This window comes from Lampetra fluviatilis, chromosome 32 (genome assembly GCF_964198595.1).
Source record: "Lampetra fluviatilis chromosome 32, kcLamFluv1.1, whole genome shotgun sequence".
Classification (NCBI taxonomy): domain Eukaryota; kingdom Metazoa; phylum Chordata; class Hyperoartia; order Petromyzontiformes; family Petromyzontidae; genus Lampetra; species Lampetra fluviatilis.
The window spans coordinates 1,140,559-1,160,000 of record NC_136306.1 but is presented as its reverse complement, the minus strand read 5'-3'; positions in this window follow the sequence as shown (position 1 = coordinate 1,160,000).

The window sequence follows — 19,442 nt, the reverse complement described above, 5'->3', positions numbered from 1 at the left end:
AATGGGAGGCTGATCGACGCCCGGGTGCGATCAAGGGATGGCTCCCTATTGGTCAACCACGTTATGTATGCCGATGATTTGGTAATAGCTGCTCATTCAGAAGAGGAGTTGGAGACGCTGCTGCTGAGACTGGAGCGTGCCACTAAGAGGTGGGGCTTTACCATCAGCCCCACCAAAACTAAGCACCTGCCTGGGTATTTTGTACCATCGGGCACTCCACCCCCACAACTCCCAATCGGTGATGGGGCAGTTGTGGAGAGAGTGGAGAGTTTCCCATACCTGGGCAGTGTGCTTATGACCGGCTCCAGTTTATCAGCAGAGGTCTCACTCCGAATCAGTCGAGCGGCAATATCTTTTCATCGGTTGCGTAACGCTGTGTGGAAGCTACCTGGTCTGTCGCTCCGCACGAAGCTTCAGGTCTTCTCGGCCACGGTCATTCCCTCCCTTCTCTACACTTGCGAAACGTGGACCCCCCTAGTGGAGCATCTTCGCCGGTTGGAAACATTTAGGCTGGCCTGCCTACGATCCATCCTGGGTTTAACCAGGCTGGATTGTGTGAGGAGCTCACAAGTCCTTGAAAGATCTGGGCAAAGTCCCATCAGTGAGCTCCTCCGGCAGGCAAGGCTGCGTTGGCTGGGTCATGTAGCCCGCATGCCCAGCCACAACGGAGGGCGGAGGAGCGACGCTCACAACAACGAGCGGAGCGCCGGGTGGCTAAAGCACAGCAAGTTGGCACAGTAGGGGGCACAGGTGGTGGATCAGCCAGTCATCTCGGTCATCTCGGTCAGTCGACCCGTGGCACCTGGGTCTGCCCCGTGACCTCCTGCCAGCGGGCGTTCGACACTTCACGTGGCCTCAAGGTGCACATGGCCTGGCACAAGCGTCGTGGTGACGTCACCGCCACTTAGTGGCGAATGGCGGTTGTTGTTGTTGTTGTGTGTGATGTTCGCAGATTCAAACACAGTTTCGATGTCCACGACTGTTGCCTTGCTATCTCGAACGATGGGATCGAATTCAAAGTTCTACCGCTGCAGAAATGTGTGTCGTGTTGTAATGCGTTTGTTTGCGGCGAACGTAAAGTCACCCGACGCTCTAACGCGTTATTGAATGACCACTGATCTGGGGGAAGCAGTAGTAGACAAATTTAAAGGTTTAATTTTGGTGCTAAATTGAAAAACGTACGTCAGGAAGCATGATTGGAATATGGGGCGCGTGCAGGGGAGTGGCACCTTTGATACATCGCGAAATGTTTTTGTATTATTGTTGAAAACAAAATTCCATTCGACAAAGTGGGTGGAATAACAATAAGAAATAAAGACTTCCTTTGGACACGTCCTTATCCAAAGGACACGTCCTTTTCCATTTTAACAGAGCGAATGTCCCGCCAAAAACGAGAATGTGTGAAGGTTGTTTTTGTTTGGTAACCAGTCGTCGTCAGTGGCGTGTAAATAAATGCAACGACGCAGCCATGCAATGTGCTGGCTCACAGCGCTGCTGGCAGAAGGTGCATCCACCAGAGACAGCTGCTGGAGTGCATTGGGACTGCTCCTGCACTCGATCACGAGAGGAATTGTATCGATGTGTTGTCTGAACCGCTTGAGGATCGCAATGACAAACATATATTGGGAATGGAGGGAGTACAGATTTGCTTCATGTGCTCAGTTCAAAGTGCGGTTTCAAAACCGCGACCGGGAATGTTTGTCAGCAAATCTGCTGAGGTTCTTAAATCCAGATTGAAAACTAGTTCCTTTAGAGCTGCTTCTGCGTGTGTAGTTTGTTATCCTTCCCCCGCACCTCCGATTAGCGCGGTCGGATACGTACGTGCGAGAGAAGTCCAACAGACTTACAAACATATACGACCAGTTTCGGTTCAAATAGCATACGCACCAAATCTCTGGATCTTTATCTGAGACGGGCATGCCCAGCTGTCCTTCGGACCTATATTTAAAGGTGTTACTGTTGCCCCTCACAGCAAACGTCACCTGGGGAACGAACTCAACTACTTTTATTTTACCATGTAAGTCCTGCTGAGCTACACAGCTCTTTGTCAGAATCTCCCTGTTTACATTAATAGCTCAACGAAGTGGCTTATCATGTGGAAATGTATATCAGCCAAATACTGTAAACGCGTAATGTTGATTCTAAAGGTGGAGGTGAAAACCGGAGGACTCGGAGAAAAACCCACGCGACTGTGTCGTTAATGCCGACTTGATGCCTTTTAATAGGTTTCTATTTGGTGTTTGAACATCTAAACACCTCCTCCATTTATGGGTTCCGTAGATACGCCTCAGACTGTTGACTGCTTGCTGTTTTGGGCCTTTTTGGCCTGTGCTTCGTAACTGTACAAAATAAAAGACCGACCATTCAGGTTTTTGCTCGTCGCAAAGCGGAGTTGCTCGCGATGGCGCTGAGGACGTGTGTGTGTGTCTAGAGCCATGATGAATGCTGAGTGCCATTCAGACTGTTGTTGAAACCGGCTGGACATCGATGTTGTGGGCAACGATGGCGAGATGTTCACTCCCTCGCAAGGGGTCGTGGGTTCGATCCTGATCCCGACCCCGACGCCTGCTGTATATTTGGAGTTTCATTAATCTCTCCCCCTGCTACGCTTGAATTTGTCTCAGGGTCCTCCGGATTTTCCCTCCACATTTAGAAACACGCGTTTAAAGTATTTGGCTGCTATACATTTCCACGTGATAAGCCATCTTTTTTTCGCCAGGTCCCTTCTCAAAAAGAGCTATATAGCTCTGTGGGTCTTACCTGGTTAAATAAAAATAGTAAAGACATTTTCTCAGTTTGACATTTCGAGTAGGGTGCTATATTTTCCCTGTTTTGGAAATATCAACAAGCACGAAACTAGATTGAAAAACAATTAACTTAAGTGAGTTGCAAGTTACTTTTCCATAGAGAAGCAGCGTTCTTATATTTTGTAGTTGTATCATAATACAATCTGCGTTGATAAAGTGCAGATAGCGCGCAAACACCACATCACCACAACAAGATATTACGCGTCAAGGTGCGATTGAACGTCAGGCAAAGCTGCGGTTGGCGACTGCTCAAAAGTCCGAAGAGCAAAGTCAATCTGCGCACGATTGTCGAGATAGTTCATAGAAATGCAGAGTGGCAGAAATAAACTCGGGGGTTCATGTCGATGCGTGGAGGGTAAACTTTTAGTCTCAAATTTGCGAATCAGAGACTGCCCAATGTTGCTTTTCGTTATTTTTTTGTTCACGGGCTAAGAGTGTTTTACAATGTCCAAACTCGAAAGCGAGACGCAGCCAATGCTGCAAAGTCTACTAAACCATAAGGTGCCGATCTCTTATCCTACTTGCGTCATCGTCGCGTGCTGTGCAGCAAAAGGTGTCGCCTATGACTGAGAATATTGGTCACATGAAATAGCCACATGTGTCAGACATGACCTACTCAGCGAACCACAACACACTCCAGACTTCGGCCCTGGGGGTGACCACCACGCTTCTGAGTGTACGGCACCCGTGCTCTTCGCTGCCCCCTTGGAGGTCAAGAAATCTCAGTCGCTGTGTGTATGTTGAACCACTCTCGCACCGCACGTAGCCGACCGTGCCAATCGAAGGTGGATGCAGTACGTTTAAGTTCCAGGCAAAGAACCTGTTTAAAGAGGCTAACTCTCACTCCATTTTCTGTCTCTCTCGAGAGAGAGTCTTGCTTGCTTCTCACTTATTTTTATTTCTGAAAAATAGTGCACACATAGAGATCACTGGGTTTTTTTCGTTGTTATACAGTGAGGGAAAAAAGTATTTGATCCCCTGCTGATTTTGTACGTTTGCCCACTGACAAAGAAATTATCAGTCTATAATTTTAATGGTAGGTTTATTTGAACAGTGAGAGACAGAATAACAACAAAATCCAGAAAAACGCATGTAAAAAATGTTATAAATTGATTTGCATTTTAATGAGGGAAATAAGTATTTGACCCCTCTGCAAAACATGACTTAGTACTTGGTGGCAAAACCCTTGTTGGCAATCACAGAGGTCAGACGTTTCTTGTAGTTGGCCATCAGATTTGCACACATCTCAGGAGGGATTTTGTCCCACTCCTCTTTGCCGATCTTCTCCAAGTCATTAAGGTTTCGAGGCTGACGTTTGGCAACTCGAACCTTCAGCTCCCTCCACGGATTTTCTATGGGATTAAGGTCTGGAGACTGGCTAGGCCACTCCAGGACCTTAATGTGCTTCTTCTTGAGCCACTCCTTTGTTGCCTTGACTGTGTGTTTTGGGTCATTGTCATGCTGGAATACCCATCCACGACCCATTTTCAATGCCCTGGCTGAGGGAAGGAGGTTCTCACCCAAGATTTGACGGTACATGGCCCGTCCATCGTCCCTTTGATGCGGTGAAGTTGTCCTGTCCCCTTAGCAGAAAAACACCCCCAAAGCATAATGTTTCCACCTCCATGTTTGACGGTGGGGATGGTGTTCTTGGGGTCATAGGCAGCATTCCTCCTCCTCCAAACACGGCGAGTTGAGTTGATGCAAAGAGCTTCATTTTGGTCAGATCTGACCACAACACTTTCACCCAGTTGTCCTCTGAATCATTCAGATGTTCATTGGCAAACTTCAAAAGGGCATGTATATGTGCTTTCTTGAGCAGGGGGACCTTGCGGGCGCTGCAGGATTTCAGTCCTTCACGGCGTAGTGTGTTACCAACTGTTTTCTTGGTGACTATGGTCCCAGCTGCCTTGAGATCATTGACAAGATCCTCCCGTGTAGTTCTGGGCTGATTCCTCACCGTTCTCATGATCATTGCAACTCCACGAGGTGAGATCTTGCATGGAGCCCCAGGCCGAGGGAGATTGACAATTCTTTTGTGTTTCTTCTATTTGCGAATAATCGCACCAACTGTTGTCACCTTCTCACCAAGCTGCTTGGCGATGGTCTTGTAGCCAATTCCAGCCTTGTGTAGGTCTACAATCTTGTCCCTGACATCCTTGGAGAGCTCTTTGGTCTTGGCCATGGTGGAGAGTTTGGAATCTGATTGATTGCTTCTGTGAACAGGTGTCTTTTATACAGGTATCAAGCTGAGATTAGGAGCACTCCCTTTAAGAGTGTGCTCCTAATCTCAGCTTGTTACCTGTATAAAAGACACTTGGGAGCCAGAAATCTTTCTGATTGAGAGGGGGTCAAATACTTATTTCCCTCATTAAAATGCAAATTAATTTATAACATTTTTGACGTGCGTTTTTCTGGATTTTGTTGTTGTTATTCTGTCTCTCACTGTTCAAATAAACCTACCATTAAAATTATAGACTGATCATTTCTTTGTCAGTGGGCAAACGTACAAAATCAGCAGGGGATCAAATACTTTTTTCCCTCACTGTATGCATGGCGGTCTGAGATATGTTGTTAAAGGCACCTTGTATATCTAAACGATTCGTATTTTCCCACATTTTCACCAAACTAACTGTTCTTGTTTAACTGTAGAATGACCTCTCTGTAAAACTTAAAGCTATAAATAATCTGACCCATAAACAAAGTCATTCATAATTTGGAGACATACCCATTCCAAGTCGCCATATATTTTTGTTCACTCGGACGATCCCAGAATTTGCCAGTGTTTCTCGCTTGCATTATGAGATCGATTTGCACAGTCCATTTTAGGCGGCCCAGCCAATGGCATTCAGCCTCCATTCGAACCACTCTCTCTTTTACCTGGCCGATCTCCACTTCCACTTTAGATCACCAGATTTTCAAAATTCTCCCAGAATGTTAAGTGTGTTATCACACACTGAACCATAAATGCCCAAAATGAAAATCAACTTCTACGTTCTGGATAATAGGTGTCCAAAACGGCAAAACATAAATTCTAAAAGTTGGCAAACCTTGAATCTGTCATGTTATTTGTTTCCTCGACAGATACCTCTCTGGTTCTCTGAATGTCAGGCATTAGCAAGAACCCTAAAATACTGTACATGCATTTGTCTACCAGAGTCTTGTAGTGGTGCATAAAATCAATGTGTATGAATCGCCTATTGTTCAATACTTCTTCTTGGTTCTTTCGGTAAAGTCACGTAGAAGGGAAGTAATAAAATAATAAAAATAAAACATAATAAAACAATTCTCACGACGTTTCGGCCACAACGCAAGCAGCCGTCCTCAGGCGAAGAATGAGAACATTATCAAGCTAGGAGCTTATATAGGTGTAGCGAGGAGGAGCGCCTTAACAAAAGAATGTGCATATGAAGAGGAATTTAGCATACCAATGGGCAATGAGTAGGAGGTGGGCGGAGGGGTTTCAAAGTCCCATTATGCCCATGCATTATGCAGGATCAACAGCACCACGGGGGGGCGCAAGGAACAGCGTTAATAAAGGAAAGGAATGTTAATGATATGTAGCTGCATTTACCAAACAACCACGTAGAAAACCAAAGTAAAAACTACATAAAAAACTAAAATATAAACTGATACTTACTATACTCTACAATAAGCTGAGTTACTAACAACAAATAATAAATTACAATTCTACGTCGTAAGAAGTATATAATATACTTCCATCTAAACTTTATTCTCTTAGCATATACAGTACTATATACTGCCATAGATAAACCCAACATTAAATTATATACTGTATTGCTGTAAACCACCCTATACTTTATACATTTTAATATAACACTATGTATTATTCAACTCACCCTAATGTGTATCGAAATGGTTTATTACGTCCTTCCAATGATTGCTAAGCCTGAATCCATCTTCTCGGTTAAAATTGTCTCTGTGTTTGTATATGTGGATCGCCTCATGAACGAATCTCTCATGATAGCCAGATGGCTTGCAGAGAACCTCCGTCTTGGAGAAGTCAATGTCATGTGAGCCCACTGAGTTGTAACAGTGGTCTGCCACGGCTGAGGTGTTTGTCCTACCGTGTTTTAGATCAGCTTTATGTTCACGAATGCGGTCTGAGACGTGTCGTTTGGTTTCCCCAATGTAACTGCTACCACAGAGGCAACTTAGTTTGTAGACGCCAGGGTACTGTATGTCTGGAATCACATCTTTTACAGACGGTACCAGATCACGGATTTTATGTACTGTGTTGAATCGGACCTGGATCTTGTGTTTAATCAGGATTTTGGAGATCTTTTTTTTTTTTTTTTTTTTTTTGTGACCCCAGCAATGTAGGGTAAGGTGATGGTCTTGAAAGGCTCCTCAACAGGATCTTTCTTGATGGTTGGAGTGATGGCTTTGCGGATTGTGTAGTCGGAGTAACCATTAGCCTTAAGAGCTTGGCGTACGTGTTTGAGTTCACTGGAAATGTGTTCATGGTCGGAGATGCATTGGGCTCTATGATATAGAGTCTTGATGAGGGAATTCTTCTGGGATGGATGGTGGTGGGAATCCGGTTTTAGATAAGCATCCGTGTGGGTGGCTTTCCTGTAGACAGAGTGGCTCATTGAACCATCAGGTCTCCTTTTGATTAGGACATCCAAAAAGGGTAGCTTGCCATCATTTTCGACTTCCATGGTGAATCTGATGGCTGGGTGTATGGAATTGATGTGGCCGAGAAATTGGTCTAGAGCAGGCCGGCCATGTGGCCAGATGACAAAAGTATCGTCTACGTACCTCTTCCATAAGGTCGGGCGTAGAGTGGCAGTCTGGATGGCGTCCGTCTCAAATTTTTCCATGAAGATGTTGGCTACAACCGGAGATAGGGGGGAGCCCATTGGGGTGCCCTCAATTTGCTTGTAGAAGGTTCCATTCCAGGTGAAGTATGTATTGGTTAAGCAGTGTCTCACCAGGGGGGGTACCCCAGCATTTAGTCCTTGATGGACCAAGTCTTCAATGATTGCGATGGTGTCAGGCACAGGCACCTTGGTGAACAAGGAAACCACATCAAAACTGACAAGCAGGTCGTCTGGGGACAGGGCAATCCCCTTGATTGTCGATACCAGGTCAGTAGAGTTTAGTACTGCAGAGGTGGTTTTTCCAGTGAAAGGCCGTAGGATTTCGGACAAAAAACGAGCCAGTTTGTAAGTGGGGGAGTTGATAGTAGAGACAATGGGACGAAGAGGTGTATCTTCTTTATGTATCTTTGGCAAGCCGTACAATCTTGGTGGCCTGGCTGCAGAAGGTTTCAACGAGAACTGTTTGGTCTGATCAATTAATGCGGTTGAAGCAGAAATGATGTTGTTGGTTTTGGAGACAAGGCTGTTGGTGGGGTCTCTTTTTATTTTTGTATAGCTGCCATCGTTGAGTAGTTCTTGAATTTTGTTGTTGTATTCTATTTTGTCCATGATGACAGTGGCATTGCCTTTGTCGGCTGAGAGGATGACAATGTCCTCCCTCTTTTTTAATTGAGCTAATTCAAAACGCTCATCTTTGCTGATGTTGCTAGCTGGCATCTTAGCGTTTTTGAGGGTTACAGAGATTTCAGATCTTGCTACGTCTGCAGCGATGTGACTCAAGCCCTTGAGAGCTACATCTACTCGAGCAATTATATCATTAACTGGTATGTGTCTAGGTGTGACTGCAAAGTTTAGTCCTTTAGCTAAAACGGATTTCAAACCTTCAGAAATAGGACTGTTACTGCGATTAATTACGACTTTGTTAACATCTAGCTTTTCAATGTGTGGGTCCGGTTTCTTGTTTGAGAGGCGGTTGAATTTGGAAATCAAGTTGTCCTTACATTTAGTCGACATAGCGGCAGCTGAAGAGGCAGTCATTTTTTCCACGTGTTCCCAATCCGATGTGGACATTGTTGCACTCAAAGATAAGTGTGATTTGTAGAGTATCTTGTCTAACTGATCTAGTTCGGTGCGCGTAAGTCTGATTTTCTCTGAGATAAGAGCTAAGCTAGTTCTAGACAGAATTCGTTTCGCATTAGAAGAAGTTACAGCAGCAGATGTTAGTGTAAATGCGTTTGGTATTACCTTAGAGTCGCGGCATCTCTTCAGAAAGGTGAGAGACTCGATTAGCTGAGCCTTCTTATCCCGGAGCTTGTTGAAGGATCTCAAAGTTATGTGGAAACCCTCCCCGTAGAGGCGGTTAAATTTCGATTTAAAGCTTTCGTGACTGCAGGGATTCATCTTCTTGGTTCTTTCGGTAAAGTCACGTAGAAGGGAAGTAATAAAATAATAAAAATAAAACATAATAAAACAATTCTCACGACGTTTCGGCCACAACGCAAGCAGCCGTCCTCAGGCGAAGAATGAGAACATTATCAAGCTAGGAGCTTATATAGGTGTAGCGAGGAGGAGCGCCTTAACAAAAGAATGTGCATATGAAGAGGAATTTAGCATACCAATGGGCAATGAGTAGGAGGTGGGCGGAGGGGTTTCAAAGTCCCATTATGCACATGCATTATGCAGGATCAACAGCACCACGGGGGGGCGCAAGGAACAGCGTTAATAAAGGAAAGGAATGTTAATGATATGTAGCTGCATTTACCAAACAACCACGTAGAAAACCAAAGTAAAAACTACATAAAAAACTAAAATATAAACTGATACTTACTATACTCTACAATAAGCTGAGTTACTAACAACAAATAATAAATTACAATTCTACGTCGTAAGAAGTATATAATATACTTCCATCTAAACTTTATTCTCTTAGCATATACAGTACTATATACTGCCATAGATAAACCCAACATTAAATTATATACTGTATTGCTGTAAACCACCCTATACTTTATACATTTTAATATAACACTATGTATTATTCAACTCACCCTAATGTGTATCGAAATGGTTTATTACGTCCTTCCAATGATTGCTAAGCCTGAATCCATCTTCTCGGTTAAAATTGTCTCTGTGTTTGTATATGTGGATCGCCTCATGAACGAATCTCTCATGATAGCCAGATGGCTTGCAGAGAACCTCCGTCTTGGAGAAGTCAATGTCATGTGAGCCCACTGAGTTGTAACAGTGGTCTGCCACGGCTGAGGTGTTTGTCCTACCGTGTTTTAGATCAGCTTTATGTTCACGAATGCGGTCTGAGACGTGTCGTTTGGTTTCCCCAATGTAACTGCTACCACAGAGGCAACTTAGTTTGTAGACGCCAGGGTACTGTATGTCTGGAATCACATCTTTTACAGACGGTACCAGATCACGGATTTTATGTACTGTGTTGAATCGGACCTGGATCTTGTGTTTAATCAGGATTTTGGAGATCTTTTTTGTGACCCCAGCAATGTAGGGTAAGGTGATGGTCTTGAAAGGCTCCTCAACAGGATCTTTCTTGATGGTTGGAGTGATGGCTTTGCGGATTGTGTAGTCGGAGTAACCATTAGCCTTAAGAGCTTGGCGTACGTGTTTGAGTTCACTGGAAATGTGTTCATGGTCGGAGATGCATTGGGCTCTATGATATAGAGTCTTGATGAGGGAATTCTTCTGGGATGGATGGTGGTGGGAATCCGGTTTTAGATAAGCATCCGTGTGGGTGGCTTTCCTGTAGACAGAGTGGCTCATTGAACCATCAGGTCTCCTTTTGATTAGGACATCCAAAAAGGGTAGCTTGCCATCATTTTCGACTTCCATGGTGAATCTGATGGCTGGGTGTATGGAATTGATGTGGCCGAGAAATTGGTCTAGAGCAGGCCGGCCATGTGGCCAGATGACAAAAGTATCGTCTACATCCCAGAAGAATTCCCTCATCAAGACTCTATATCATAGAGCCCAATGCATCTCCGACCATGAACACATTTCCAGTGAACTCAAACACGTACGCCAAGCTCTTAAGGCTAATGGTTACTCCGACTACACAATCCGCAAAGCCATCACTCCAACCATCAAGAAAGATCCTGTTGAGGAGCCTTTCAAGACCATCACCTTACCCTACATTGCTGGGGTCACAAAAAAGATCTCCAAAATCCTGATTAAACACAAGATCCAGGTCCGATTCAACACAGTACATAAAATCCGTGATCTGGTACCGTCTGTAAAAGATGTGATTCCAGACATACAGTACCCTGGCGTCTACAAACTAAGTTGCCTCTGTGGTAGCAGTTACATTGGGGAAACCAAACGACGTCTCAGACCGCATTCGTGAACATAAAGCTGATCTAAAACACGGTAGGACAAACACCTCAGCCGTGGCAGACCACTGTTACAACTCAGTGGGCTCACATGACATTGACTTCTCCAAGACGGAGGTTCTCTGCAAGCCATCTGGCTATCATGAGAGATTCGTTCATGAGGCGATCCACATATACAAACACAGAGACAATTTTAACCGAGAAGATGGATTCAGGCTTAGCAATCATTGGAAGGACGTAATAAACCATTTCGATACACATTAGGGTGAGTTGAATAATACATAGTGTTATATTAAAATGTATAAAGTATAGGGTGGTTTACAGCAATACAGTATATAATTTAATGTTGGGTTTATCTATGGCAGTATATAGTACTGTATATGCTAAGAGAATAAAGTTTAGATGGAAGTATATTATATACTTCTTACGACGTAGAATTGTAATTTATTATTTGTTGTTAGTAACTCAGCTTATTGTAGAGTATAGTAAGTATCAGTTTATATTTTAGTTTTTTATGTAGTTTTTACTTTGGTTTTCTACGTGGTTGTTTGGTAAATGCAGCTACATATCATTAACATTCCTTTCCTTTATTAACGCTGTTCCTTGCGCCCCCCCGTGGTGCTGTTGATCCTGCATAATGCATGTGCATAATGGGACTTTGAAACCCCTCCGCCCACCTCCTACTCATTGCCCATTGGTATGCTAAATTCCTCTTCATATGCACATTCTTTTGTTAAGGCGCTCCTCCTCGCTACACCTATATAAGCTCCTAGCTTGATAATGTTCTCATTCTTCGCCTGAGGACGGCTGCTTGCGTTGTGGCCGAAACGTCGTGAGAATTGTTTTATTATGTTTTATTTTTATTATTTTATTACTTCCCTTCTACGTGACTTTACCGAAAGAACCAAGAAGATGAATCCCTGCAGTCACGAAAGCTTTAAATCGAAATTTAACCGCCTCTACGGGGAGGGTTTCCACATAACTTTGAGATCCTTCAACAAGCTCCGGGATAAGAAGGCTCAGCTAATCGAGTCTCTCACCTTTCTGAAGAGATGCCGCGACTCTAAGGTAATACCAAACGCATTTACACTAACATCTGCTGCTGTAACTTCTTCTAATGCGAAACGAATTCTGTCTAGAACTAGCTTAGCTCTTATCTCAGAGAAAATCAGACTTACGCGCACCGAACTAGATCAGTTAGACAAGATACTCTACAAATCACACTTATCTTTGAGTGCAACAATGTCCACATCGGATTGGGAACACGTGGAAAAAATGACTGCCTCTTCAGCTGCCGCTATGTCGACTAAATGTAAGGACAACTTGATTTCCAAATTCAACCGCCTCTCAAACAAGAAACCGGACCCACACATTGAAAAGCTAGATGTTAACAAAGTCGTAATTAATCGCAGTAACAGTCCTATTTCTGAAGGTTTGAAATCCGTTTTAGCTAAAGGACTAAACTTTGCAGTCACACCTAGACACATACCAGTTAATGATATAATTGCTCGAGTAGATGTAGCTCTCAAGGGCTTGAGTCACATCGCTGCAGACGTAGCAAGATCTGAAATCTCTGTAACCCTCAAAAACGCTAAGATGCCAGCTAGCAACATCAGCAAAGATGAGCGTTTTGAATTAGCTCAATTAAAAAAGAGGGAGGACATTGTCATCCTCTCAGCCGACAAAGGCAATGCCACTGTCATCATGGACAAAATAGAATACAACAACAAAATTCAAGAACTACTCAACGATGGCAGCTATACAAAAATAAAAAGAGACCCCACCAACAGCCTTGTCTCCAAAACCAACAACATCATTTCTGCTTCAACCGCATTAATTGATCAGACCAAACAGTTCTCGTTGAAACCTTCTGCAGCCAGGCCACCAAGATTGTACGGCTTGCCAAAGATACATAAAGAAGATACACCTCTTCGTCCCATTGTCTCTACTATCAACTCCCCCACTTACAAACTGGCTCGTTTTTTGTCCGAAATCCTACGGCCTTTCACTGGAAAAACCACCTCTGCAGTACTAAACTCTACTGACCTGGTATCGACAATCAAGGGGATTGCCCTGTCCCCAGACGACCTGCTTGTCAGTTTTGATGTGGTTTCCTTGTTCACCAAGGTGCCTGTGCCTGACACCATCGCAATCATTGAAGACTTGGTTCATCAAGGACTAAATGCTGGGGTACCCCCCCTGGTGAGACACTGCTTAACCAATACATACTTCACCTGGAATGGAACCTTCTACAAGCAAATTGAGGGCACCCCAATGGGCTCCCCCCTATCTCCGGTTGTAGCCAACATCTTCATGGAAAAATTTGAGACGGACGCCATCCAGACTGCCACTCTACGCCCGACCTTATGGAAGAGGTACGTAGACGATACTTTTGTCATCTGGCCACATGGCCGGCCTGCTCTAGACCAATTTCTCGGCCACATCAATTCCATACACCCAGCCATCAGATTCACCATGGAAGTCGAAAATGATGGCAAGCTACCCTTTTTGGATGTCCTAATCAAAAGGAGACCTGATGGTTCAATGAGCCACTCTGTCTACAGGAAAGCCACCCACACGGATGCTTATCTAAAACCGGATTCCCACCACCATCCATCCCAGAAGAATTCCCTCATCAAGACTCTATATCATAGAGCCCAATGCATCTCCGACCATGAACACATTTCCAGTGAACTCAAACACGTACGCCAAGCTCTTAAGGCTAATGGTTACTCCGACTACACAATCCGCAAAGCCATCACTCCAACCATCAAGAAAGATCCTGTTGAGGAGCCTTTCAAGACCATCACCTTACCCTACATTGCTGGGGTCACAAAAAAAAAAAAAAAAGATCTCCAAAATCCTGATTAAACACAAGATCCAGGTCCGATTCAACACAGTACATAAAATCCGTGATCTGGTACCGTCTGTAAAAGATGTGATTCCAGACATACAGTACCCTGGCGTCTACAAACTAAGTTGCCTCTGTGGTAGCAGTTACATTGGGGAAACCAAACGACACGTCTCAGACCGCATTCGTGAACATAAAGCTGATCTAAAACACGGTAGGACAAACACCTCAGCCGTGGCAGACCACTGTTACAACTCAGTGGGCTCACATGACATTGACTTCTCCAAGACGGAGGTTCTCTGCAAGCCATCTGGCTATCATGAGAGATTCGTTCATGAGGCGATCCACATATACAAACACAGAGACAATTTTAACCGAGAAGATGGATTCAGGCTTAGCAATCATTGGAAGGACGTAATAAACCATTTCGATACACATTAGGGTGAGTTGAATAATACATAGTGTTATATTAAAATGTATAAAGTATAGGGTGGTTTACAGCAATACAGTATATAATTTAATGTTGGGTTTATCTATGGCAGTATATAGTACTGTATATGCTAAGAGAATAAAGTTTAGATGGAAGTATATTATATACTTCTTACGACGTAGAATTGTAATTTATTATTTGTTGTTAGTAACTCAGCTTATTGTAGAGTATAGTAAGTATCAGTTTATATTTTAGTTTTTTATGTAGTTTTTACTTTGGTTTTCTACGTGGTTGTTTGGTAAATGCAGCTACATATCATTAACATTCCTTTCCTTTATTAACGCTGTTCCTTGCGCCCCCCCGTGGTGCTGTTGATCTTGCATAATGCATGGGCATATTGGGACTTTGAAACCCCTCCGCCCATTTCCTACTCATTGCCCATTGGTATGCTAAATTCCTCTTCATATGCACATTCTTTTGTTAAGGCGCTCCTCCTCGCTACACCTATATAAGCTCCTAGCTTGATAATGTTCTCATTCTTCGCCTGAGGACGGCTGCTTGCGTTGTGGCCGAAACGTCGTGAGAATTGTTTTATTATGTTTTATTTTTATTATTTTATTACTTCCCTTCTACGTGACTTTACCGAAAGAACCAAGAAGATGAATCCCTGCAGTCACGAAAGCTTTAAATCGAAATTTAACCGCCTCTACGGGGAGGGTTTCCACATAACTTTGAGATCCTTCAACAAGCTCCGGGATAAGAAGGCTCCGCTAATCGAGTCTCTCACCTTTCTGAAGAGATGCCGCGACTCTAAGGTAATACCAAACGCATTTACACTAACATCTGCTGCTGTAACTTCTTCTAATGCGAAACGAATTCTGTCTAGAACTAGCTTAGCTCTTATCTCAGAGAAAATCAGACTTACGCGCACCGAACTAGATCAGTTAGACAAGATACTCTACAAATCACACTTATCTTTGAGTGCAACAATGTCCACATCGGATTGGGAACACGTGGAAAAAATGACTGCCTCTTCAGCTGCCGCTATGTCGACTAAATGTAAGGACAACTTGATTTCCAAATTCAACCGCCTCTCAAACAAGAAACCGGACCCACACATTGAAAAGCTAGATGTTAACAAAGTCGTAATTAATCGCAGTAACAGTCCTATTTCTGAAGGTTTGAAATCCGTTTTAGCTAAAGGACTAAACTTTGCAGTCACACCTAGACACATACCAGTTAATGATATAATTGCTCGAGTAGATGTAGCTCTCAAGGGCTTGAGTCACATCGCTGCAGACGTAGCAAGATCTGAAATCTCTGTAACCCTCAAAAACGCTAAGATGCCAGCTAGCAACATCAGCAAAGATGAGCGTTTTGAATTAGCTCAATTAAAAAAGAGGGAGGACATTGTCATCCTCTCAGCCGACAAAGGCAATGCCACTGTCATCATGGACAAAATAGAATACAACAACAAAATTCAAGAACTACTCAACGATGGCAGCTATACAAAAATAAAAAGAGACCCCACCAACAGCCTTGTCTCCAAAACCAACAACATCATTTCTGCTTCAACCGCATTAATTGATCAGACCAAACAGTTCTCGTTGAAACCTTCTGCAGCCAGGCCACCAAGATTGTACGGCTTGCCAAAGATACATAAAGAAGATACACCTCTTCGTCCCATTGTCTCTACTATCAACTCCCCCACTTACAAACTGGCTCGTTTTTTGTCCGAAATCCTACGGCCTTTCACTGGAAAAACCACCTCTGCAGTACTAAACTCTACTGACCTGGTATCGACAATCAAGGGGATTGCCCTGTCCCCAGACGACCTGCTTGTCAGTTTTGATGTGGTTTCCTTGTTCACCAAGGTGCCTGTGCCTGACACCATCGCAATCATTGAAGACTTGGTTCATCAAGGACTAAATGCTGGGGTACCCCCCCTGGTGAGACACTGCTTAACCAATACATACTTCACCTGGAATGGAACCTTCTACAAGCAAATTGAGGGCACCCCAATGGGCTCCCCCCTATCTCCGGTTGTAGCCAACATCTTCATGGAAAAATTTGAGACGGACGCCATCCAGACTGCCACTCTACGCCCGACCTTATGGAAGAGGTACGTAGACGATACTTTTGTCATCTGGCCACATGGCCGGCCTGCTCTAGACCAATTTCTCGGCCACATCAATTCCATACACCCAGCCATCAGATTCACCATGGAAGTCGAAAATGATGGCAAGCTACCCTTTTTGGATGTCCTAATCAAAAGGAGACCTGATGGTTCAATGAGCCACTCTGTCTACAGGAAAGCCACCCACACGGATGCTTATCTAAAACCGGATTCCCACCACCATCCATCCCAGAAGAATTCCCTCATCAAGACTCTATATCATAGAGCCCAATGCATCTCCGACCATGAACACATTTCCAGTGAACTCAAACACGTACGCCAAGCTCTTAAGGCTAATGGTTACTCCGACTACACAATCCGCAAAGCCATCACTCCAACCATCAAGAAAGATCCTGTTGAGGAGCCTTTCAAGACCATCACCTTACCCTACATTGCTGGGGTCACAAAAAAAAAAAAAAAAGATCTCCAAAATCCTGATTAAACACAAGATCCAGGTCCGATTCAACACAGTACATAAAATCCGTGATCTGGTACCGTCTGTAAAAGATGTGATTCCAGACATACAGTACCCTGGCGTCTACAAACTAAGTTGCCTCTGTGGTAGCAGTTACATTGGGGAAACCAAACGACACGTCTCAGACCGCATTCGTGAACATAAAGCTGATCTAAAACACGGTAGGACAAACACCTCAGCCGTGGCAGACCACTGTTACAACTCAGTGGGCTCACATGACATTGACTTCTCCAAGACGGAGGTTCTCTGCAAGCCATCTGGCTATCATGAGAGATTCGTTCATGAGGCGATCCACATATACAAACACAGAGACAATTTTAACCGAGAAGATGGATTCAGGCTTAGCAATCATTGGAAGGACGTAATAAACCATTTCGATACACATTAGGGTGAGTTGAATAATACATAGTGTTATATTAAAATGTATAAAGTATAGGGTGGTTTACAGCAATACAGTATATAATTTAATGTTGGGTTTATCTATGGCAGTATATAGTACTGTATATGCTAAGAGAATAAAGTTTAGATGGAAGTATATTATATACTTCTTACGACGTAGAATTGTAATTTATTATTTGTTGTTAGTAACTCAGCTTATTGTAGAGTATAGTAAGTATCAGTTTATATTTTAGTTTTTTATGTAGTTTTTACTTTGGTTTTCTACGTGGTTGTTTGGTAAATGCAGCTACATATCATTAACATTCCTTTCCTTTATTAACGCTGTTCCTTGCGCCCCCCCGTGGTGCTGTTGATCTTGCATAATGCATGGGCATAATGGGACTTTGAAACCCCTCCGCCCACCTCCTACTCATTGCCCATTGGTATGCTAAATTCCTCTTCATATGCACATTCTTTTGTTAAGGCGCTCCTCCTCGCTACACCTATATAAGCTCCTAGCTTGATAATGTTCTCATTCTTCGCCTGAGGACGGCTGCTTGCGTTGTGGCCGAAACGTCGTGAGAATTGTTTTATTATGTTTTATTTTTATTATTTTATTACTTCCCTTCTACGTGACTTTACCGAAAGAACCAAGAAGATGAATCCCTGCAGTCACGAAAGCTTTAAATCGAAATTTAACCGCCTCTACGGGGAGGGTTTCCACATAACTTTGAGATCCTTCAACAAGCTCCGGGATAAGAAGGCTCAGCTAATCGAGTCTCTCACCTTTCTGAAGAGATGCCGCGACTCTAAGGTAATACCAAACGCATTTACACTAACATCTGCTGCTGTAACTTATTCTAATGCGAAACGAATTCTGTCTAGAACTAGCTTAGCTCTTATCTCAGAGAAAATCAGACTTACGCGCACCGAACTAGATCAGTTAGACAAGATACTCTCTACAAATCACACTTATCTTTGAGTGCAACAATGTCCACATCGGATTGGGAACACGTGGAAAAAATGACTGCCTCTTCAGCTGCCGCTATGTCGACTAAATGTAAGGACAACTTGATTTCCAAATTCAACCGCCTCTCAAACAAGAAACCGGACCCACACATTGAAAAGCTAGATGTTAACAAAGTCGTAATTAATCGCAGTAACAGTCCTATTTCTGAAGGTTTGAAATCCGTTTTAGCTAAAGGACTAAACTTTGCAGTCACACCTAGACACATACCAGTTAATGATATAATTGCTCGAGTAGATGTAGCTCTCAAGGGCTTGAGTCACATCGCTGCAGACGTAGCAAGATCTGAAATCTCTGTAACCCTCAAAAACGCTAAGATGCCAGCTAGCAACATCAGCAAAGATGAGCGTTTTGAATTAGCTCAATTAAAAAAGAGGGAGGACATTGTCATCCTCTCAGCCGACAAAGGCAATGCCACTGTCATCATGGACAAAATAGAATACAACAACAAAATTCAAGAACTACTCAACGATGGCAGCTATACAAAAATAAAAAGAGACCCCACCAACAGCCTTGTCTCCAAAACCAACAACATCATTTCTGCTTCAACCGCATTAATTGATCAGACCAAACAGTTCTCGTTGAAACCTTCTGCAGCCAGGCCACCAAGATTGTACGGCTTGCCAAAGATACATAAAGAAGATACACCTCTTCGTCCCATTGTCTCTACTATCAACTCCCCCACTTACAAACTGGCTCGTTTTTTGTCCGAAATCCTACGGCCTTTCACTGGAAAAACCACCTCTGCAGTACTAAACTCTACTGACCTGGTATCGACAATCAAGGGGATTGCCCTGTCCCCAGACGACCTGCTTGTCAGTTTTGATGTGGTTTCCTTGTTCACCAAGGTGCCTGTGCCTGACACCATCGCAATCATTGAAGACTTGGTTCATCAAGGACTAAATGCTGGGGTACCCCCCCTGGTGAGACACTGCTTAACCAATACATACTTCACCTGGAATGGAACCTTCTACAAGCAAATTGAGGGCACCCCAATGGGCTCCCCCCTATCTCCGGTTGTAGCCAACATCTTCATGGAAAAATTTGAGACGGACGCCATCCAGACTGCCACTCTACGCCCGACCTTATGGAAGAGGT